The sequence below is a fragment of the Prionailurus viverrinus genome, chromosome A1, assembly GCF_022837055.1.
Source record: "Prionailurus viverrinus isolate Anna chromosome A1, UM_Priviv_1.0, whole genome shotgun sequence".
In the NCBI taxonomy this organism is placed as follows: Eukaryota; Metazoa; Chordata; class Mammalia; order Carnivora; family Felidae; genus Prionailurus; species Prionailurus viverrinus.
Window position 1 is genome coordinate 40495195 of NC_062561.1, and position 26313 is coordinate 40521507.

Genomic DNA, 26313 nt, shown 5'->3' on the forward strand with positions numbered 1-26313 from the left:
GTGACAGGCCTATATCATCGCTCAGCTTCTTCTGATCTGTCTGGTCCACCCATTCCCTTCACAGGGAATTTCTTCTGGAAGCTATAAAAATGCAAAAACAAAACAAAACAAAACCTGAATATATCTAACACTATGCAAACTGGGCCTGATGAAGGAGAGACAATATGTCAAAGAAACTGCAAAACAAAACAAAACAAAAAACGTGAGGAGATTCTTTGGGAAATTTGAATGAACTTCTGCTAAGTTCATCTAAATACTTAAGTCTTCTTAACACAATTTTTCAGGATAGGAAAAGAAGGAACACTACTTAACTAATTAAGGTTAAAATTGGAATTAAACTAGAGCTAAATAAGAGAAAGAAAATTCACAAGAATATGGAAATTAAACAGCAGTCTTAAATAGCCAATTCATCAAAGAAGAAATCACAAGAAAACTTATTAAGGCAAAGAAGTCATTCATACAAAAATCCAAATAATGGTAACCTCAGTGTGAGGTCAGAAGAGTATAGATGTGATGAGGGAGATACACGCTTGCATCTTAGGAATTGCTATCAGATGTGCTTGTTGACCTGGCAGTTATATTTGTGTTCATTTCTTTAATATTCTTTATTCTGTAATATTTCTGTATATGTTTTACATTTACTATATCAAAAATACTAGGGTTTAAGTAATTTTTAATCAAAACATAAATGATAAGCAAAAGAAAAATAATTGTAATGATCCTGATGTAACTTGAGAAATTACATATTCTGAAATTGAGAAAGAACTGGAAAGGTGAGAGAATGGGCCAGTTTTCACCTGGGTATTTGAGATTCCATAGACATGGACACAGAAAGCCTTTATTTAAAAATTTTTTTTTAATTAAAAATTTTTTTTAATTTTCTTTATTTTTTTGAGAGACAGAGTGTGCTCAGGGGAGAGGTAGAGAGAGAGGGAGACACAGGCTCCAGGCTCCCAGCTGTCAGCACAGAGCCCGATTTAGGACTCACACTCGTAAACTGTAAGATCATGACCTGACCTGAGCTGAAGGCAGATGCTAAACCGACTGAGCCTCCCAGGTGCCCCAGAAACCCTCTATTTTATGAAAAGTAATAGTTGAGTTCTACTAAATAAGCTTTTCCCCAACCTAGCTTTGCCTGAAGCTTTCCTGAAATTTCCAAAAACTCTGCTAATTGGCAAGTTATCAAAAGTATTCCTGTATTACTCAGAAATAAAAGTGTTATTACATGACCCCTAACACAAAGTGATGTATCTGGGAATCAGTCATATACTACAAAAAAAAAAAAAAAAAAAAAAAAACACAAAAAACAAAAAACGGGTCATTCAGCTCTAATCTATTGATCACTGCCATTTTACTCTCCTCCTAGTTAAGTCAAATTTATTAAGCCTTTCAACTTTTATATATTGAAGATGTTTTAAAAGCAATATCATAATTTTACTTCAGCAGTGATTTGTTTAAAGTATTCAGAACTGCCATATCATCTTTAAAAGTGCTTTCCACTATAGCTCTTCATAAACATACTATGCCATCATTTTAGTGAAGAATCAAAACACCACCAAAGCTCTACCACTGCCTCCTAAATGAAAATGATTTAAGTGGAAAACTTGTTTCCTTTAATTAAAAATCACTATTAGCTCTAGTTTTGTTAACATAGTTAGAGTCTTCTGTTTACATGTTTTTTATTGTTATTGTTAGCAGTAACTTCAGTGTTGGGGTGCCTGCGGGGCTCAGTGGATGAAGCGAATGACTTTGGCTCAGGTCACGATCTCACAGTTTGTGTGTTCAAGCCCCATGTCGGGCTCTGTGCTGACAGTGCGGAACCTGTTTGGGATTCTCTCTCATCCTCTCTCTGCTCTTTCTGCTCTGTCTCTCAAATAATAAACGTTAAGAAAAAAAATTCAGTGTTAACACTGGGCAAGTATTAAATGACAATGTCAACTTCACCTAAAATTCCTAGCAATGTTCTGAAAATCTTAGTTTTCTATACTTTCTCCTATACTTTGTGATAACTGTTATCATTGGGGGAAGTTTTTTTTTGTGTTTGTTTTTTTGTTTTTTAAGCTTGAAATCGACAGCAATATATTTGTGAATTTTAATATTTTCAGGATATGTAAATTCTTGAAATAGTTGCTTATACTGAAAAGAAGTTAGTTTTTGGAGAGACACAGTAAACAGTTCAAATTGAGAAAGTAAAGTGCTATTGTTTGCCCTGTGGGTAGATTTAGCAGTACATGAAACCTTCAGACAACTCTAGAGAGAACTAATGTATCTAGTCATTGGTTTGTCTGCAGGAGAGTATAGGCTATCATGATTGCTTCATGTTAAAGGAATTATAAACAAAAGGGCTAGAGGAAACCAATATTTTGAGCAATTTTGACAGGCATCCCATGAAGGAACACATGTACGTACTTTATACCTGTCAGATGCCAGCTAGGTTAGTTCCTTTATCAGAAGAAACAAAAAAAATACATGCCGATAAACTGAGAACATTTTTGTGAAACATGATGATGGACACTATTTTTGTGAATGCATTCTCAGTAGTGGACACACTGCTGTAACTCCTTTTTCTGGCAGGATAATAACAGATTAGAATGAAGGTTTCAATCAGAGGAAACCCTGTGTATTCTCTGGAATGTAACTGCATTGTTTCAGTTTGCCTATGCTATGCGGAGGCTCTAGAACATGTAAAATGATAAAGCATGTATATTAGTGGTTTACTTATACATAATGGCTTACAAAGGAGATTGATAAGTGACGTTATAGATTATTTCTGGGTAAATTCTCTATGGAACAAACCATCTATTCTGTGCCAGTTAAAGAAATCTATATGGAAAGTGTTTTCTCTCATGTTAGTACTTATAGGAATTTGTGCTGTTATCTAAGATCTCTGCATTTCACAGCAAGCACTTACTCTTTGTAAAATAAAAAAAAATGATAGAGGCATAAGAAAACTTGTTCTTTATAATGATAAGGCATTAAGAAAAAATTGTGATTTATAGTTAGTTCCTCTGTGAGGCTAAAATGCTGATCATGTAAATTCTCCTTATCTGTGGCTCTGTAGAAGTGAAATAATTGAGAAGAAGGATGACTGGATGAATTATTTTTAAGTAGCCAGGGAAGGTTACCTTGAGTACACTATTGCCATGGAAGTCAGCTAGACACTGAAGAATGAGATTTTGGAATTATACTTGCCTTTGGTGGGTTTTTAAAGAGTCTCATTTTATCATTTTTGGGAAATGGGAAGTTGAAACTCACTTGACAACTTGCAATCTTCATCCTCACTGGAGAGCTGTTTGATTTTAAGTACGCAATTGAAGAAAGATGTTGGACATTTTATAGGCTGCTTCATAGACTAAAGTCCAGGAGCTGAAGTTCACAGTTACAATTAGATTTATCTTAAGCTCTGCCAGGGACAAAGCAAACCCATTTATATGTCCTCCTTTTAGGATATACTTTGTAAGGTACAGTAGCAGCTATAAACATGACATGGGAGTGTATATGTTTAAATATATATAACCTATGATGACTCCACTTTGCAATTTACAGTATGATTGAAGATTCTCTGTGAAAATTTTTGATTAAGAAATTTGTACCATGGACAATGCTGTTTTTGACTGTGTAGCCTTGAAGTGGTTTGCCTCATACTCAGGATTTCAAACATGTTCAGCCAGGACTTGTATTATGATGCAGAAAAAAAAAAAAACAAAACAAAACAGCAGTTGAACTAAAATTTGCTTATTTATCACTTACTTATCATTCAAATATATTTATTTGAAGTCTGGTATACCGGAAATTATGATAGACACTCTAGGATTGATCAAACTATTGGCACATTATGTTCTCATTACCAGTGTGATCTTTATGTAGGTTCTAAGTAGAATATATTATTTATTTCCCAGTGCTTAGGAACCCAGTACAATTCCTTTATATGTGAATTAAGTGAGTAAATGTTATTTTTTATGTTGTAACATTTAGAAAATATTTGGTATATCATCTTATCCAGAAAATATCCCTTGGTGAAGGCCAAGTGCTGAATTAAAAAAAAAAAAGAAGAATATTAAAAAAAAACTGATTTAAGAATCCTTACTACAATTGTAATCAAGTGAAATAAAAAAAATAACTTTCCAAGTATGTAATTATCAGAATAGTTCTCTGGAAGTAATCTTCCTGTTTTTTTCTTTTTATTTAGCTAAATACAAGATTCTGAAAGAAAAGAGAATAACTAGGAAATGTGGGTGTGTTTGTGGAAAAGGTGGGAAAAATATAAATTTTAAGAAAAATTTGGTACTGGTATGCTCATTGCAATCAGAATTGGCTTGAGGATGGTCAGATAATTGAGGAAAGGCAGACAAAACTAAATATTGAGAATGAAAGAAGGGCTTTAAAGAAAACCTGACTTGTTTCACAATTTTGCATTACTATAAAAAGTATAATTAGCTTAAAGATATCTGGCAACTAAAAATTAAAGGTTCTATAAATACATGTAAGCTTTGATTTTCAGAAGTCATAAAAGTAATGCAACTCTAAGTTTATTTTACAGTATGATTTTTTACTCTTGAAAGTTATGATTATTAGAAAGGATAACTAAAATAAAAAATTAAAAAAAATTAAAAACCTGGGGCGCCTGGGTGGTTCAGTTGATTAAGTGTCTGATTCTTGATTTTAGCTCAGGTGATGATCTCACAGTCATGAGATCAAGCCCCAGGCATCAGGCTCTGTACTGAGTGTGGAGGCTTCTTAAGATTTTTTCTCCTTCTCCCTCTGCCCCTCTCTCTGACTTGTTCTCTCTGTCTCTCTCTCTCTCTTTTTCTAAGTAAATAAATAAAAAAACCTAAAGACAGTATAATAACTGGGTCAAGGATGACCTGGGAAAATTGGTCACTAGGATGTTGCTGATAGGGGAGTAATTCAGTACATATTCAGGACTGTAACCTGTATGATGATAATGAATAAAGTGGTTAAAATCCCAAAATTTAGAGGTAGGTTTTGGTTTAAAGCAATTCCAAATCTGTCATGGATTCACCTAATGATGGAAAGCAAATTATTAAACCTCTGTTTTCTTCATCTGAGGAATGAAAGTAGTATTAATACTAAAACCTCATAGGGACACTGTGAGGTTAAACATGTTAACTTGTATAAAGTCCTTAGAACAAAGCCTGCCTCATAATACGTGCTCAATTAAGTGTGATGTGGTATTGATAATCTTTAAATGCTTATACCTAGCAATTTCATTAGGTGGACTTGGTTTTGTAAGAAATATATCAGAGATACTTAAAGCAATATAAGAAGAATGCCGTTTTGAATAGCATTTGTGTAATCTAAACTGAAGCAGCAGAAACATCCAGCAATAGGCAGTTGGCTTAAACAAATGTGTCTATGGAGCCATTAAGTTTTCTCTGTAGAAGAATTCTTAAAATGCCACAGTACTGCATTTAAAAAAAGGACAGGGGCGCCTGGGTGGCTCGGTTGAGTGTCTTTGGCTCAGGTCATGATCTCATGGCTCGTGAGTTCGAGCCCCATGTCGGGCTCTGTGCTGACAGTTCAGAGCCTGGAGTCTGCTTTGGATTCTGTGCCCCTCTCTCACTGTGCCCCTCCCTCACTCATGCTCTGTCTCTCTTTCTCTCAAGAATAAATAAAACATAAAAAAAATTTAAAAAAAGGACATGAGTATGTATAGACAAACATATTTGGTTAATATTATATGTAACACATAAAAATGGAAAGAAATGCATCAATATGTGAAGACTAGTTATGTTTGGATGGTAGATTATGGGTGAGTTTTCACCACATGTGTGTGCATATTTGGTAGCACTCTTCTATGTTTCTTTTTTTTTAACGTTTATTTTGAGAGAGAGAGCACGCGCACAAGTGGGCACGTGCGAGCAAGGGAGGGACAGAGAGAGAGGGAGAGTGAATCCAAGCAGGCCCCACATTGTCAGCACAGAACCTGATGCAGGGCTCAAATCCCCAAACCACGAGATTATGACACGAGCTGAAATCAGAGTTGGACACTTAACCGACTGAGTCACCCAGGTGCCCCAATGTTTCTATGTTTTATGGTTAGAATTGTGTCCCCCCAAATTCATATGTTAACGTCCTAACCTCCAGTACCTCAGAATATGATCTTATTTGTAAATAGAGTCATTGTAGGTCTAATTAGTTCAGATGCAGTCACTCTGGAGTGGTTGGATGCCTAATGCAATATGACTGGTATCCTTATAAAAAGGGAAAAGTTGAAAGTGCAACAGAGTAGTCTCTCAGCTCAAACTTGATTCCTTAGGTGACTTTAATTTTCTATTGCCACATGTACAAGGAAAAGTAAACAACCTGGGTTGCACACATTCTGCACATCCTGCACTTTAGCAGGAAAAATCCTGTTTTCAGGACCGACCCTTGGCTGGCTCCTGGGAAGTGATAGTTGATTCCATGGACTGGTTAACCTGATATGAGTATTTTTGTATGCTTAAGGAGTTGGGTCACACTGTACCAGTTTGATCAGATAGTTTTATGTTAACAGTATGGTTTATAGTGACCATCTGTTTTTACTTTGGGAGTCTGGATTCTGAGTAGATGGGTCAGTCATGCATATGTGAGTGGTCTCCCATAACAACCGGGGAAACCATGAATCAGGTGAGTTTCCTTGTTGATAACAGTTAAAATGTGTTACTACACATCATTGCTAGGAGATTTAAGTGCATCCTGTGGGTCTCCACTGTGGGGGGACAATTGAAACCTGGTGTTTTGTTTCTCCTGACCTTTTGCCCCATTTACCTTTCCCTTGACTGATATTACTCTATATCCTTTCACTGTAGTAAACTTTGACTATGTATGTAATAGTAGCAGAATCCTTCCAGTTATACTTACAAGCAAATTACGGTCTTGAGGGTGGCCTTTGGAACCCCAACTACAGCATGTAAACTGATATAATCATAAATTCCAGGGGTTAGGACATGGGCATATTTGAGGACCACAGTTCTGCCTGTAATATAATATAGTTGAATTATTTTTTATGTTTACACATTAAGCATGAACAGTATTTAATTAATTAATTGATTAATTAATTAATTTTAGAGGGAGGGGAGAGGGGCAGAGGGATAGAGAGAGAGAATCTTAAGTTGGCTCCACTCTCAGTGCAGAGCCTGACGTGGGGCCCAACCCTACAACCATGGGATCATTGCCTGAGCCAAAATCAAGAGTCGGGTGCTCAGCCAACTGAACCACCCAGGCTCTCAAGTATGAACACTTTTAAACATTGAAAAGTCATACTTCTGAGGTACAGTCAAATGAAGATGTGGAAGCCATTACTGTGACCATTAGAGTAAAAATGGATAAAGAGAGAGGAAAGAGGACCTGGTGGGGAAAGAGAGGGAGGGAGTGGGTGAGAAAGGAATTCGGCTATTTGTTACCTTAGAATGTATTGTAAAATATTTATTTTTCTGTATCAATTTTAAAGGTAATAAAAGAGACAGTAGTAAATGTCATTGCTAACAAAGGCATAGTGAGTTTGATAAGGAGAGTGAAAAAAGACAGTGACTCACAGGCAAACACAAGCTTTCATGACCCTTTAAAATCTATTATAAACAGAATGTGAGACTAGAAATATTGATCATTTGGAATTTGTTCTAAGTGTTCTGACACCCACTATGGGAAATAGGGAATTTAGTATGAATGTCAAGCCACGAGAATAGATGCTTTGTGTCTCCTTTTCAATATATCATTTTTTAGCATCTCAGAAACAATAGTACTCTTGTTAGCTGTCAAGTATTCCAGTTTAATTATCCTCCTCTTCTTTGAGGGACTAAACATTGTTTAACCTTTTAAATTTCCTAAGTCAGATGTTAGGAAAGCATATGGAAAGGCCATTTCCATGGGCTATAAACATCAACTCAGCTCTGTCCTTAAAGAAAACTTTTTTTTTCCCTACTAAGAAATAATATTTGGAGTAGATAAAGAATTTTTATCAAATGTTAAGAACTGCTAACTATTTGTACCCCACCATATTAAATTCTGAGCCAGAGGTGGGATTACCAAGTAACATCTTTGAGCAAAGAAGGTCTTAATGTGTATTATCAATGTCCTGCGTAGGATCTCCTTAATAATACTAATGTATGAGTTTTCCTGTCTGTTTTCTTGCCACTACCTTATTTGCTCCCTAATACTTGTTTCCTAACAGTTTTGTCCATTCTCTAATGTAGTTACCCTTGTCTTCCAAACATGTAGACTTTTCTGCAAATGAGCTCATCTGACTTCTGCATATAACCCTTTAATGACTTCCTTTAATTTTTACAGTTCAGTCTACATATGGTGCATGATGTGATTCAGACACAGTCATCATTGCAGCTCAGCGTCTTCACACATTTCATAGTAGTCCCCACTTATCCAAAGGTGGTATGTTTCAAGACTCCTGGTGGATGCCTGAAACGGAATAGTCCTAAACCCTATATATATCATGTTTTTTCCTACATGTAACATGTCTATGATACAGTTTAATTTATAGATGAGGCACAGTAAGAGATTAACAATAACAATAACATGGAATAATTATAACAGTATACTATAATGAAAGTTATGTGAATGTGCTCTTTTTCTTATGATGTGAGATGATAAAATGCCTATGTGATGAGATGCAGTGAAGTGAATGATGTAGGCATTGTGACTGATACTGACCTTGGAATAATTTGTCAGAAGGCAGATCATCTGCTTTTGGACTGTAGTTGACTTCAGGTAACTGAAACCACAGAAAGTGAAACTGAGGATAAGGGGACTCCTGCATTTCCTCTTTGGTGGTCATTTCTCCTCCTCTTCCTCTTCCTTTAGCCACCTGATTGATTTTCAAAACTCAAAGCATTTCTTTCACAAAGTTTTCTTATGAATCACATGATTTGTATTCTCTCAGTGCTCTGCCATCCTTGTGGTCTTAATATGTTTGCCAGTCTTTCCTACTACAAAGTAAACCTTTGAGGACATGTGTTGTATCTTGTCAGAATTTTTGTTCCTAAAGCCTATCTTAGTGTCTGGCAAATATTAGTTGTTTAATGCATATTTGATGAATTCTTAACTAGTGCTAGTAAAGCATTAGAATTCGATGTTCAGATTGAAAATGCAGTTATCGATTTAAATTAACTCTCTAGATTTGTTTCCCCTTCTATGGATGCTGGCACTTTGTGCATACCCCCAATTTCTCTAGCATTGTTTCTGAGTTGTATAGGTTATCTACTTTTAATTAATTTCAGCAGTGCTTATTACTTTAAAAAGTAGCAATTATTGTAAAAAAGGAAGCACTGATTACAGTTGAAATAACCTGGCACAATGACTCACTTACTCTCCAGAGTAACAGATTGAACTCAGTATGACATTTAATTTATATATACATTTATATGAAGAGAGGGGAGAGAAGGATAGAGGGAGTTTCAGATCAAGAGGAGAATATAGGGAGGGCTGGAGGAGGGGGCCTGTGTATTTGCATGATCTGTATTTCTGTTCCACATGGAAATTAATATGAAACAGAGTGGCCTTTTCTCTTTATTTTGACATGTCATAAGATCTTTTTTTCCCACAGTACGTCCTCAATGAATTTACAACATATATTTATTAGCTTGTCTTAACTTACTACGTTAGAAATGCTCAGGTGTTGGAGGATACATTCCTGAAATGTGATCTGGCTGAATGCCTACTCTGGTTTCTAATAGTCCCTTTGGGGAAGACATTCCTCAGTAGATATGGCGCTATTGACTGTATGAGTATTCAGGCTTCATCCATTCTGTAGTTAGTGGCAGTAGCACATGGGAAGGCAGGTTTGAGAAAAAATGGTAAACTCTCAGACTAACAGAAAGTACACTGTGCATTAGATAGAGTGTATAAGAATGAGGCTGGAAGGTAAACAGTGGCAAAATGATAAAGTACTAAATAAGCCTTGCTAAAAATTGGATTATATCCATATCCTTATATCACAGGAAAGAAATTAATACTTTTGTTAATAGGTGTTTGATGTGATCATATTTTTTTTTATTAAAAGAAGGACGAGATGCAAGGAGATTTTAATTTTAATTCGATAAAATTAACAAATTTTCATCCCTTATCTATATTTTTTGCAGACATTATGCTAGGCAGAGTTCTAAAGCAAGAAATTGTAAGGGGATCTCTTAAGACAGTTACCATGAAGGTGGAGTGAAAAAAATAAGAGCTAAATTACAAATAGAGTTAACAAGATTGGTTGATTGTAAGAGAAAATGTAAAAGAAGAAATTAAGGGCAAAATTCAGGTTTTCTCAGAGGTAGATGGATATATGACAGTCTTCAAGATATAAAATGCTTAAAGCTGTAGTAAAGAAAATTCAGTTTTAGACATCTGTGGTTGAAGGAGCTTTTCATAGTTGGAGAGAATATGTTGACATGCAACTGGACGTAGTTTTCTGGTGCCTCAAAATGAGAAAAAAGCTGGGAGAAAAATGTAGATTTGACAAATATTTTAAAAATTGCAAAAAAAATGACATAGGTGTTCTGATGAATCCAAGAGTTCTTTTAATACATTAATTATGGCATAAAATATGTTTCACATAAAAATTTTAATAAAGCTATGTTTCTGGTAATCAAAGGAATTCATAGTAAGAAAACAATGAAATAAAAATTTGATACATGCAGTTGATCAAGATAAAAAATATTCTGGCAAGAATTTTTGGATTATTTTCATGATTTCCTAGGAACTCTGAATTGGTATAAATGCTTAGAAAGTAATTTGACAATTTTATATCAAGAAATTAAAAATATTTATATTATTTCCTGTTTCCTATTGTTGATAGGAATTTTTTCTGTTTAAATAATCAAATATTCTTTATTATTTTTTTTTCATGTGGAAAGGTTGAGTGAATGCTACTTTCAAATAGGATGATTATTAAACATGATGAATATTTCTGATATATTTTTTGCAGTTTAAAAATTATAGTTCTAAATAATTTTTGATGACTTGTAAAAATGGGTACATTGAAAGTATCTCAAATGGATGATGAAAAATTAAATAACATAGTAATTACAAAGCTATATCACTCTCGGGGCGCCTGGGTGGCTCAGTCAGTTAATAACACATCCGGCTTCCACTCAGGTCATGATCTCCTGGTTCATGAGCTCAATCCCTGCTTCAGACTCTGTGCTGACAGCTCAGAGCCTGGAACCTGCTTCGGATTCTGTGTCTCCCTCTCTCTCTCTGCCCCTCTCCTGCTCACACTTTGTCTTTCTGTCTCAAAAATAAATAAACATTAAAAAAGAAAAGCTAAATCACTCTGATCCAAAATATGTCCAATACAAAATATTATTCATATATGCAATAAACATGCACATATAATAGGTATATGGAATTTATGTGATTTATATGGATTATTTTAGTTTCCCACACTGTAGTTTCCTGCATTTTGCAATTTTCCTATCAGAAATACCTGCTAATTTATCAATTAAAACATCACATTTCCCTGATATGCCAACTGTATTCTCTGTAGGTAGTCTATATGTTAGTGTTCCAGAATAATGTAAATACATTTATATAGCTTTTGAATCTCATTTTTCTTAATGAATTTGCTGTTTCCATTTGACCTGAGTAGTGAATCAGAGTAAGGAAAATTTTCTTCAGGTTTCACCTTTTCCTTCTGTATGAAGCCTTTGGTAGAGACCTCAGAAGAGGACCTTGGCTAAGGCATCAGGTAAGATAAAAAGACCTAGAAATAAAGGTACCTGGGTGAAGAATACAGATATGATTAAGAGCATGATCAGCTATAGAGGCCTGAGTCCCTCACTGCAACTCCCTTTAGAGACTGACATGTATGGGCTGTTCATGAGGTATGGTGTGGAGAGGACAGCTGTCTCCTATGAGATCAGCCAGGTAGTTTTTTTTTTTTTTTTTTTTTTTTAAGTTCTTAAGGATAGGCTTGAAAAATCACACAGAGATTGTTAGGAGCCAGACTCTTCAGAATGAAAATCTGAAATATATTTTGCCATAAAAACTTTCACAAAATACTCTATAGTACCCTAATCTGTGGGGTGATATTCATATCCTCTTCACCCGTTGGGAGTTCTTCCTTAAAGAGATTAGCACTGAAGTAATAAACATATACAACTAATTTCTCTGGAAGAGGAACAGGTGTAGAGTTCTACTTTGGGTACTATTTACCAGACATGTAATGCTGCATGTTCTCCCTGAGAAAACAATGATTGTCATAATTAATAGTGCTCTCTGAACAAGAGAAGCCAATTCTTTATAATCTGGCAGTCGTGCATATTAACTCTCAAGGCTAGAATTAAATAAATGAATCAGTTTGACTGAAGGCCAAGTAGTTGTTTATTTTATGGTGTACGATTTAAGTCATTTTGTCCATTGTACATGAAGATGTATGTCCTATTTCATGATGAGTTAATGTGACATATTTAGCTTCATGACTGAAATGTGACCTCATTTTTATTTTGTCTGCTGTGGTTCTTGGAAATTACTATTCACATATTTACTAATGGAATGCTTCAATTAGATGGATTCTCTGAAAGAAATAGAAACTCAATAAGATGCTTTGAAATAGCCAAATGACACTTAGAATTTGGAGGGATTCACAATCCAGCAGTTTATTAGAAACACTAGAGGAAAATACAAAAAATAAATGTTGCAGTTATTATATTGTAGTCTGACGTCATGATCTATTAGATGATGAGGGAGGATTTAAAAGCTGAGTGTTTGTGATGTTCTCTCCCTCCTTAGTATTCCATTGCTTGACTTGCTTTTTTTTTTTTCACTCAAGCAGAGCTTTTTATAGCTGTGTTACTTACCATTCATCTTTTTAAGTTAATTACTATGTAGTTTATTCTTTTAGAGTTAATAACTAGACAATTTAGATATTAGTAACCTATTCATTTAAAAATATTGGTGTGTTATTGATCAGTCATCTATGCAATGATTTGCAAAATGATGCAAAATATTTCTTTTGTCTAATCACTTATACTCTAATCACTGGAAGGAAACCTGTAAGACTCAGATGTACTTGGGAGATGATGGGTCTTTCTTTACTTCTGGGTGGTAGGGCATAGGATTCTCAGATGTGATGTCCTAAAATCAGATGTTAATATTTTATATTTAGTCAAATTATCTTGAAGCTAGACCAGATTTTTCTAGGGCAGTGAAAAGATTACTTATTACTGACAGGAGTAACTAGATCCTTTCACATTTGGCCCAGGTTGATTTCTTAAAAGCCAGAGGTCTTCCTATACCTACCTGTGTTAGTAAGGAACCTTCTATAAGTAAGGAACCCCAGAAATATGAATCTAGGACTTTATGTAGAACAGGGACAGTTATCCTTGCACTTGTCCTGAAAGAGGAAGAGAAACCGTTATTAATGTAAACAAATTCTCTGGAAGAAACAGTGAAGGAAAGAAATGGGGAAGAATTCTTGGTTCCTATTTGGACTGTAAACAAGTATCTCCAGGGAGAAGATAAGACAAGAGTTTTTAAATCTATTTATGTATGTATTTATGTATATTTATTCATTCATTCATTCATTCATTTATATATTATTTATTTGTTTGTTTATTTATTTATGGCAGTGTACCCATGCTCATGGGGGAAGGGCAGAGAGACAGAGAGAGAGAGAGAGAGAGAGAGAGAGAGAGAGAAAATGAATGAATGAATGAATCCCAAGCATGTTCCACATTCAGCATGAGCCCAATGTGGGTCTTGATACCACAACCCTAGGATCATGACCTGATCCAAAATCAAGAGTTGGATACTCAACCCGCTAAGCCACCCAGGTACCCCAAGGGGTTTTCAAATTTAAAATGAGATGTCTCTCTTTTGGAATACAAACACAAAGAAAAGTAACTCTTTAAATCTCTCAGGAAGATTCTTAGCTATTCAGTTGTCTTTTACATCAGTACTCTGAATTTACCTGTCTAAAGGAGATAAGAGAAGGTTTATATCTTTTGAATGGAACCAAATGGCTTTACCGTTAAAGGAATAAATGGCTACCAGTCTAACACCCATAGCATGTGAGGAGCAAATGTTTCTCGGAGAGTGGGTAACCTGCATGGCTCAGTCCATTAAGTGACTATTGATTTTGGCTCAGGCCATTATCTCACATTTCATGGGATGGAGCTCCATGTAGGGCTCTGTGCTGATAGCATGGAGCCTACTTGGGGTTCTCTCTCTCTCCCATTTGCACTCTCTCTCTCAAAATAAATAAATTTTTAAAAAATGTTTCTTGGAGAAATAACAGCAAATATTCTTTATCTTATAGCTTATCCATTTCATAGATGTGGAGGCTAGGGCTTTGAAGGATCATTCAGAAATCTGGGAAGGATTTGTCTTCCCACAGTGATACACCTGAATTCAATAGAAAGTTTTTTTTTAGAGGATAAAAATAACAAGCCAGATAACTTCAAGGCAGGTATACTTAGGGAAAAGGGTCTTGTGGTGCACTTCAATTAGAAATAGGGGTCTCATTTTAGCTTGCTTAGCTGTTGGGTAAACCATATAGGAAATAAGAGAAACTTTCCCCTTTTTTGGAAATGAATATAAAAAGGTGCTATTTTTCCTGAAAAAGAAAGAATATTTTCCTATATTACTTTGGGTTAATTACAAAGAGTTAGAAAAAAACTAACATTTTTAAATGTTTTTTCTCAGTGTAACTATGCTAACATACAGACATTTATATTTTAAGAGTCTTAAGTATCAAAAGCTAATGTAAATATGATACAGCAAGTATAGAAGTTAAAAAACTCAACCTACTTCTCTAACCCATAAACAGTTATGCTGTTTGCACAAATTGCCAGTGCCAGAAAATTTCTGTGAAAAGGCATTTTTGAAAGATGTAATACTGAGTCTTATGATCACAAGGGCATGTATTGTTATTGTGAGCTTGTCAGATGATAAATGAGGATGTAGTTCCAGAAATTAATTAGCTGAAAAGAATATCTACCTATTTCAGTAACTTTCCATGGGAAGTGTACATTCAATTTTATGCCAAAAATGGTCTCTTTTTATGGCTATTAGCTAGTGATTTTTTAGAATCCTAAATCTGATAATGAATAAGTGTTCAGCCAGCTTAAGAAATGTAACTGCTATTGTTTGGGTAAAAATATCATTATGAGAACATAATTTTAAGGTTATAAAAACTGATTATTTTTTGTCTTCTAAGTGTCTTCCATTGAAGGTTAATGTGTAATTAAAATGCTTTTTTATTTCTTCTGGCTTCCTAAATGTCATTTTTAGTCTACTGTCAGTGTTTGTTAAAAAAAAATGCATAAAATTTCTCTATTCCCAAATTTGCCATGGCTTTCTTCCTATCTATCATATCTATAATTTATATAACTATCTCTTAAACTATTCCTATATACATTTTAGTTACTCAATAAACTGTGTATGTTACTTAAAAACATTCACTTAGAAAACTTGGGCATTTTTCAAAATGAATATAACCAATAATAAAACTAGATTTGATTTTTCTGGTACTTGATTACATTACATCAACTTCACCTTTTTTGTTAATTCATAAATCCTTGATAAAGGAATGATTAAGGATCTGCTCTGTATCAGTGACTAGGCTAGGTAAAGGTTTACAAAGATGACTGAGCCCTGAGGCAAATATATAGCACAATAATTAATTTCAGTGACTTTGAAACCAGATAGACTTGGGCACAGTTCCAATTCTGTCACTTAGGGTTTGTGTATGACATTCTGGATGATAATTGTATAAGTTTTATTAATTTAATTGAACTGTGAAATGAAAATGCCAGTAATACTACGAATAAAATCAGAAATATTGTTTCAAGTAAATATAGACACTGATTTTATGCCTTTCACAAAACAATTCAAAATGTATTATAGATCTAAATATAAAATACAAAACTATGAAAATCTTAAAAGATGACGTAGGCTAAAAGGTAGCTGATACAGGATAGAATCTTGACTTGAGCACTTTTTAGATAAAATGGTAAATATTCAGTCCATAAGAGAAAATTGATAAATTGGACTTCATTAAAATTAAAACTTGTGCTGTACAAATGATAATGCCAAGAGAATAAAAAGACAATGGGAGAAAATTTTTGCAAAACACATATTTAAAAAGGGTCTGGTATTCAAGACTTGCAAAGAATTCAACAATATGAAAATAAGCAGCATAGTTAAAAAACGGGCAAATGATCTGAACAGACATTTCACCAACGAAGATATATAGATGGTAAGTAAGCATATGAAAAGATGCTCAACATTGTGTGTCATTAGGGAATTGCAAATTAAAACAGCAGTGGCATACCATGGTATACATGTTTGAGTGGCTAAAATTAGGAATACAGTGAGTGCTAGGGAGTGTGTGGAGCAACAAGAACTCTCTGTCATTGGTGGTGGAAATGGAAAATGGTACAGCTACTTTGGTAGACAGTGCAGTATCTTACAAAAGTAAACATACTCTTCTCATACAGTCTAACAATCAATATTCCTTGGTACCCAAATGCATTAAAAACTTATATCTACACAAAAACCTGCACACAAGTGTTTATAGAATCTCTATCATTGTTAAAAGTTGGAAGCAGTCAAGACATCCTTCAAGAGATGAATGGATAAACTGGCACATCCATACAATGGAATATTATTCAGTGATACAAGGGAAATTAGCTATGAAGCCATAAAAAAAGACATGGAGGGAACCTAAATGTTTTGTGCTAAGGGAAAGAAACTAATATGAAAAATCTGAATCCTGTGTGACTTCAATTATATGACATTCTGGAAAAGATAAAATTATGCAGACAATAAAAATGTTAGTGGTTGGCAGGGACTTGGGGGAAGGGATGAAGGGTTGAAAGGTTTGGCACAGGAGATCTATACAGCAATGGAACTATTCTGTGTACACAGTGATGATAGACAAACACCATTACACATTTGTGAAAACCCAGTAGCATGTACAACACAGTGAACTCTAATGTAGACTATGGACTTCAATTAATAATAATGTGTTGGCATGTGTTCAGCAATCGTAACATGTACCAAACTAATACAAGCTATATAAATAATAAGACAAACCATGTGTGGGAACAAAGAGAATACATAGTAACTTTGTTTTTTCTATTTTTTCTGTAAACCTAAAACTTCCCTAAAAATAATCTATTTTAAAGAAAGGTAAAGGGTAGATTTAGAGAAAGTGTGGAAAGTATACAGCTCTATGTAAGAAAGAAATGAGATTTTTTTCATAAGCTCTTAGCTCAATGCATGGCACTTAATATATATCAAAATTGGAACTAAATGGTAGGAATTATGGTAATGAATATGATTATGATGATGGCAAGAAAAAATAGGATAGTCCTGGATCGATATAAGTAACAATTTTCCAAAAATAAATAAATAAATAAAAGTAAAAGAAAAAAAATCCTTAAATTTAGAAAACACTAATATTTACTTTAGGGTTGGGGACTGAATACAGCTATGTAGAAATTTTCCACAGAAATATATCATTTGAGCTGATATTTGAAAGATAAGTAAATCTGACTAGAAAGAGCAAGAGGTAAAGAGCTTTTCAGAGAAGATACTGCATTTGCAAAACAATGGATTGATCATCTAACCTGGCAATATGGGAAACTGAGTAGTAAACATGTCTAAAGCATTGGATTCATGGCAAAAATGGAGATAAATCCACAAGCCTTGAAAGGTGATCTACAAATTATTACTTGATTTAGACTTTAAAAGCTTAAACAAGGAGTATTGGATTCCTTTAACTATAAAGTAGCTATTTGCTTTACATATTCATACAGATGAAGGAGTTATGGAGAAGATTTCTAGGCTGCTTATCTACTGTGTTATGCATTTATAAAAATGCATTATTTTAGATGTGATTTTGGATTAATGAATTTAGGATTAATAGTGACTAGATAAAATTACTCTAGAAATATTTAGCTAGTTTAGTACTTCAGGAGATTTTCGTGGATTACTTGAACACAAAGATAGCATAGAATATTTTGCACATTTTCTCCATTAAAAACTTGACTGAAAATGCGCTGAAGTTTTGTTACTTTTATTGCTATTAATCTTAAATTTTAATGTAATCACTGAACAGGAATGAATGGACAGTTTTTGTATGGCTTAACAAAAAGCAATTGGCCAGAGAAATAACTTCTGAAGTTTACATGACAAAAACATTCTCCATATGTTTATGTATTTTCAGAAACATTTAATATAGTTTTTTTTTCTGTTACATGAGATACTATATTTCATAGATCAATAAGTGATGAAAATATTTCATAATTACACTTTTGTAAAGGTTCTGCAATATACAATTTCCTGATTTCTAAAAATGAATATCATTAAGAAATCTTTTAAATGTGGAATATGGTATAAATTTTTATTCTATGTAAAATATATTTGCTGGTCCTTATAGTTTAATATTAAAATGTATGTATTGATTCATTTTTGTTAGTGTTTTTATTGTACTATTCTTCTCTAAGTATACTGCTATCAGCCTCAAAATTGTTGGGTTCTTCATCTTTTTTTTTTTTAACTAAACTCTAGTAGGACCCTAATAACAGTGATGCATGACTCAAAGATCATAAGGTGATTGATGGCTGCCTATAGGTCTGATAATGACACAGTCTGAAATGAAAATACAATTTATCTGATGTGAAAAATATCGTGATCCCTCAAGCCTCTAAAGCATCAATGTGAATGTTCATAGGAAGTAGCCATAGTGATTATGGTTCAGGTTTACCACAGTTAAATTTAGTCTTTGAGGCACCATTTATTACCATCCCAAGTACTTTTTTTTATAGTATCCATAAGCAGAATTCATGGTCATCCAAGGGAGACCAAACTTTTAAGTTACTATATCAACTTCTAAAAGTTAACGAGTAGCCTGGGGAGTTATGATTTACTGTCAGTCCAGCAAGAAATGTCAGTGCCCTAGAATATGAGGAGGCAAGTGTCATCTAGCCGGATTTGTGAACTTTTCACTTTGCCATTCACTAGACAGCAAACAGAAAATTAGTCTATAAATAATTGAACTTGAAATTTTTTTGAAAATCTATCACAGCATGTTAAAAGCAATTTTGTTCTCGAATTAGCTCTCCACAAGTAGTAAATATGTCAAACAGCCTTTAAATAATGCAACATATAGAGCAACAGATAAGAAGGTTTAATAAGAATAAGAGAAAAGAAGACATTAGAAAATACACATGATGTATGATTTTGTTGGTTGTATTTTCTTTCTGAGAAAATTGGAATATAAATCTGATTTTAAAATGCCCATTAAAAGTAGACAATTTGCATAATGATGTTTTAATATTCTAGGAAAATGATACAAATTTGTAAATAAACATTTCTAATATGCCTTTATTCTGTACACAGAGAACATATGTTTAAGCCTTCTTAAGAATGAAAAAACAAAGTTACAAATGACTGCTCATAAAGATATAGGAAAAGATGAAGGGTGAAATGTTTCAATAAAAGCTCTACTGTGTGGTTCTTTAAAAGTGTTCTTGTGGGGCGCCTGCGTGGCTCAGTCGGTTAAGCGTCTGACTTTGGCTCAGGTCATGATCTCACGGTCTGCTCCATGAGTTCTAGCCCCGCATCGGGCTCTATGCTCAGAGCCTGAAGCTTGCTTCGGGATTCTGTGTCTCCCTCTCTTTCTCTGCCCTTTCCCCATTCGCTGTCTCTCTCCGTCTCTCGAAAAATAAGCGTTTAAAAAAAAGAAAAAAAAAAAAAAAAAAAAAGGTTATAAAAGTGTTCTTGTAAGTGGGGTGCCTGGGTGGCTCATTTGGTTAAGCATCTGACTTTGGTTCACATCATGATCTCACAGTTCGTGGGTTAGAGCCCCGCATCAGGCTCTGTGCTGACAGCTCAGCCTGAATCCTGCTTTAGATTCTGTGTCTCCCCCTGTCTCTGCCCCTCACCCACTTGTGCTTTGTCTTTCAAAAGTAAAGAAAAATTAAAAAAAATTATGACTGTTTTGATAAGATACCTATATAAAAGGACACCCAAGTTTTTAGGTGGTTTTAGGAAACCACATTCATAATACTAAAACATTAATTTTTTTTATCCTTTTTATATTTTGGTATCTTTAATATAGGAGAGAATGTATTACTTAACCCTGATGTTAAATAATGTACAGTCGGTTTAAGTATTTTGTATACAATAAAAATTCATTGGCATCAGTAATTAGAAATATTTTATAAAACTAAAAGTAGTATGGAATAAAGTGATGTATGGCAATAAATGTCTGTCATGGGAAACGTTTGTATAATAATGTATGTTAAGTTTATTTTAGTGGTAAACTTACATAAAATGGTAAGCATAGTACATATAACTTTCTTATTTCTGATAGTTTAAAGTATGTTACTGACAAGGTGCCCTGTTACCAAAAAATACTTGAATGTATTACTTACAAATAGGAACATCCTATTATATAACCACATACAGCCATCATAATCAAGAAATCAGCATAGAGGAAGTGCTTTAAGACTCTTGAACTGTCTTACTCCTGATCAAACTTTATTTACTCATTTATATTAGTCTATTTACATACATGCCTCTTTTATCAGTTATAATTCCTTATTATCATTGTTTTTTGATACCTGAACTATCCCAGATTTGGACAGTGAAAGCCCCTCAAGGTTCCTTTTGTGTGACTTTGACTTGCCTGCATCATTCTTTGAACACATCCTTACTTTGTCATGTGTGTGCACACACATACACATACACATGATGTTCCAGATCACTTTCTAATTTCTAATTTTCTAATTGTTTCTCCAAGGAGCCTTGGTTCCTATTTGGGGAGAATGGTATTTATAATCCATTATTCAGGCACAGTTGTGTTCTCCTTGCCCTTGGGTTGTTACTGCTCCTATGCCTTCTCAGTGGAAGAACCAGGGATTATATGAATGTACACACACACTTATGAATATGTATGTAATGTATATTTTATATATAAAACTTACATCCGTGTGTGTGTGTGTGTATGAGCATGTAGAGGTATATATATATATATATATATATATATATATATATACCTCTACATATATACCACTACAATTTCATACCAGCATCTCCCCATTCTATCCAGTACAATGTTTATTTTAATTTTCTCCCTGAACATAATTATGCCTTCTATATCAGTGAGGAAACTGGCTATAATTATCTTCAGTGGGTTTTCTTGTTTGATAAATCTCATTGTGTACACTTACCTCCCATTGCTGCTGCTGCCCATGCTCCTTGTGGAAATGCCTTCTCAGTCTATTCAAGTTCCATCCTCTTCCATTCTGCATAATAATTCATATGTAGCTATGTAATTCCTAGTAAATGTGGGGTAATTGAGAAGATTAACTAATGGGTGGATAATATAGTTTAGTGGTCACCATCCATTTTCAGTATTCTAATATGCCTTCCTCAATGGCAAAGTTGAAAACTGCATTTTCAGTACTTATTTGCAGTTATTGTTCTTAGTGTAATTAATTGCCACCAAATAGATTTATTCATACAGTTTTGGCAAATGGAAGGGAGACAGATCTTGCACACCACTCTTTTTGCTATTTCTGTAGCTTCCCACTACTCCTAGTTTCTTCTGGTGCTTCTAGTCATGTCTGGCTTACTTAGGTTATGCCCATTTAGTCATAGTACTATAGCCAGAAGTTGTAATGGCAGTTTCCAGAATGCAGGACAGGCTGTAGCTGCCTTTATAATTTATAATAATCGGATTTATAATAGTCATTTCTGAAAATCGAAACAGAATGTGTTTCTTTAGCATTCCTAAAATTCATTCTCTAAATGAATTTTTACCTTTCTGCTGTCATCTAGAATAAGAATGGAAGTTTCATCCATTTGTAGACTGATACATCTAAACACCTAAAACAATGCTCTGTCCTAAGACTGCTTAATGGTAGTGTAAGACCTAAACATAATTACTTGATATAACTTTCTTCTTCTTTTTTTTTTTAAAGAATCCAATGCAATTAGAAAGTCTGTCCATTCCATTCACTACGAGGCCCTCCTTTCACTATAAATCTTTCAGAGCTGACTTTTATTCTATTCAAGCCACTTATTTGAAGAAACCAGAGGTGAATCAATGACTAGCAGTGAGGAGATCATGCTGTGTTATCTATCAATACATAAATCTAGTTATATGTAGTAGGATTCTATTGTTACTTGAAAGTAGTCTATGGAAGACCAGGTTCTAGCAAATTCTTTTTTTTTTTTTATTTTTTTATTTTTAAAAAATTTTTTTTTTCAACGTTTATTTATTTTTGGGACAGAGAGAGACAGAGCATGAACAGGGGAGGGGCAGAGAGAGAGGGAGACACAGAATCGGAAACAGGCTCCAGGCTCTGAGCCATCAGCCCAGAGCCCAACGCGGGGCTGGAACTCACGGACGGCGAGATCGTGACCTGGCTGAAGTCGGACGCTTAACCGACTGCGCCACCCAGGCGCCCCAAGCAAATTCTGAATGTAGTAATAATTTGCATGAGTATGTGGCTTATGTTTCCAGTGCACCTACCCAGGAGCCCAGGAGAAATTTATTATGATCTGTTCTCTGAAGAAGAAACAATTGGCTTTGATTTATGTGCTCTGCAAATATGCTGGTACCAGCTGGGATTAGACTACTGGAACATTAAAACCTCACTCAAGAGTTTTTCTTCTAAACTTACTTTAGTAGGCTAAACTTAAAGCTTTATATCTTTGTTGTTTACTCTGGAAGGGAAATTGCCTAGTAATATCAATCTATAATGATTCATGAATAGTTACTGTTTTGTAAACAGCCTAGAATTTACAGTAATCAAGAATGAAGAGTTGGTTGTGAAGAGGTTTGGGTTTTGAGTAGAACATGTAAATTAGTTTTAGAATAGGACTGTTTCCTTCCAATCTGAATGTTCACCAATTCTTATAATAATTAGATGGACAGAGAAGACCTATTCTGTGATCTGTTTCAGCAGTTTTATTGAGTACTTGCTATAGATTAGGCATTGTTCTACATTTGGGGATACAAACATACATAAATAGACAAAAATACCTATCTTCATGTAACCTTTATATAGTTGTGGAGATAAGTAAGGGACACCATCAATATGAAAATGTACAATACATTAGATAATATTTAGTATTAAAGAAATAAACTAATGTTAGAAGTGGCTGCTATATAGAGTGCTTAATGTATAAGGAGCAAAGGCAAGAAGTGGTTAGAGAGTAAATTATACTACGACCTGAGGAAAAAGCGTTCTAGCAAAAGGAAGAGTGAATACAAAAAATCTGAAGGAGATTAATATTCCAGAAATGTTGGAAAGGCTGCTGTGACTTAAGCAGAATGTAAAGCAGGAGGGATTTAGTAGGATATAAAATGAAAGAGAAAAATGATTAGTCAGAATACTTACAGTTTGAAGATCATTGAAAAATATTTGGTGTTTCCCTCAAAGTGATTTGGGAAGCCCAGTAAGAAGTTTTTGAACAGAGATGCAACTTGATACAGGTTGATTTTAACAGAATCACTCTGGCTACTATGTTGAGAGAAAGGTGGAATAAGAAAGACAAATTGGCCATAACCCAGGTAGGAGAAGGTGACATCTTAGATCTTGGTGTAAAGGACTTGGGAAGAAGTGGCCAGTTTTGAGATGTAATTTGAAGGTAGCACCAAGAGCTCTTACTTAGAAATCTCTCACCATCTTTTCCTATCTCCAGCACAGTAGTCCCCTCAGTGGCATTCCAAATACCATTGCCCATTGACTCAGATGGTGGTTATTTATGAATTCAACAATAGAGACTTCTTTTCAAGTAAGCTAAATTGGCCACATCTACTGTCACATATTCAAACTGCTAACAGCTTCACCAGTAATATGGTATGGCACTACTCTACAGTTATATCAGTTTCTTATTTATATTAGATTCTTTCATTAAAAGGGACTTAAATTATATCCACACTATATTAGATATTTAATCTGGTTATGTATTTGCCCTCCCTAACCACTATACTTTTCTACCACTGTCTGGGAACTTAATGAATACCACAATACTGGTGTATAGACAATAGACCAAACAAGAATGATTTTGAACATAACAGATTATTTTATATCAGATTGTGAGAGAATGGTAGATGCCCATGGGTCTCATCAACCAGAAACAGCTGCTCATATAATTTGTACTGGTCTATTGAAGACTTAGTTCTCATGTTTATATCCTTTAGTGTTTGTTATGCTTCTTAAGATTAAGTTTAACCTCTTGTTGAATATTGTACCTGTGGTTCTTGCTTCTTGACTGACACATGACAGGTAGGTCTGGGGAATGGAGAAGACAATCAGTAATGTTTAATAAACTGATGTCTTTCAATTACTTATGGATCTGACACTGACCTAATTTTCCATTTAAAAATAATACTTATCCAAGCATAAGCATTCTCCACATTGTTGGAGAATTTCTTTTCTATAGGTTATGATTCTTGTGTGCTTACTAAATCTTAGATTTGTTAAGGAGATGACACAAAGAAAAAGTAATAATTTCTGAAATATGAAAAGACAGTAGTGTAGACAAAATAACAAAAATAATAGGAGATGAATTAAAATTGATAATACGGAAAGATACATTATAAACCATGATGAATGTTAAATGTATTACTTTTTTAAAATATATTTTTATAAGTATTTTAACTATTTTGGTGTAAAACCAGTGTTGCACCTAGACTTTGAAAAGAGAAAATCTATAACCCTTGAAATTACTGATTCCTTTATTTAAGTTTTTTACTAAAAAAAAAAAGTGTTATATAGGTTACTCTGAAGGGCAAGATTACAATGAAGAGTGATTATTCATTTGCTTAGTGACCTAGAGAGTAACTGGCACTTTTTGCAGTTTTTTTGGGTGGAAGGAGTAGCACTTGTCTGCTTTTGCCAGTGAGTTTGCCTCCTGGCCAGTCAACAGAGGAAATAGCCTGGTCTATTTTATGAAGGTAATTTACCCCTGGAATTAGTTAATAACAGCAATGGCTTCATAAAGTACAAGTCCTATCAAACTAATCTAAACTTGATCAATCAAGGGAAGGCAATAGAAGCAATCTTTCTTGACATGAGCAATGATTTTGGTGCTACTGCGTATGACATATTTCTGAGTAAACTAAGAAAACATGTTCTCGTTAGTGTTTGATTTTTAGTTGAGTGCACAAGTCTGATCCTATCTTAAAAAAATACTTGCTTCCTTAATAATAGTAACAAGAACAACAACAAGAAAAATGAGAAGTAGTGAAGGGGAAAAGAGGAATATTTTTTATATATCAACTGAATCCAGTTTCAGTAAGAATAATGATATTATTAGTTGTATTTTGGGCACTGTTTGTTAATATACATTGGTTCACATTGACCCTACCATATCCATTATAATGATAACAAAACCAAATTAACTTTTTTATAAGTCACATTTCGTTTTTATTTGAAAGTGTAATTTTAAACATTATCAATTAAATTATACTAATTTTAAATCTTTAAAGGAACTTAAGCCATATTTTAGTTATTCTTATTAATGGCACAAGTTATTAAATTGATTGATTTTCTTTCTTTAGTATAACTATATTTATAGTTTAATTTTTTTTAATGTTTATTCTTGAGGGAGAGAGACAGAGCATGAGCAGGGGAGGGGTGGAGAGAGGGAGACACAGGATCTGAAGCAGGCTTCAGGCTCTGAGCTGTCAGCACAGAGCCTGACATGGGGTTCGAACTCACAAACTGCGAGATCATTACCCAAGCCGAAGTTGGACGCTTAACTGACTGAGCCACCCAGGCGCCCCATAAACTATATTTATACTGAAGATGAACTTCAGCAGAGAGTTTGGCATATGGACATGATTCTGGACTCTAAGGCACAAATTTTGGAGAGATTTGTCTTAGTATATTCATAATTAAAAATTTTCTGTAGAGGGGCGCCTGGGTGGCGCAGTCGGTTAAGCGTCCGACTTCAGCCAGGTCATGATCTCGCGGTCCGTGAGTTCGAGCCCCGCGTCGGGCTCTGGGCTGATGGCTCGGAGCCTGGAGCCTGTTTCCGATTCTGTGTCTCCCTCTCTCTCTGACCCTCCCCCGTTCATGCTCTGTCTCTCTCTGTCCCAAAAATAAATAAACGTTGAAAAAAAAAATTAAAAAAAAAAAAAAATTTTTCTGTAGAGTTGAAAGTTGGTAAAAATTTTCATTCCATTTATACTAGAAGACAATCTCTAAATGGTAAAAATTTGTCTTCTACAATTAAACTTAATAGTTAGGTTCAAACTAAAAAGATTCCATTTTATCTGCATATATAATATGCTTACATTAAATATAATAACTAAAAATATTATTTAGAACTATCCTTGTA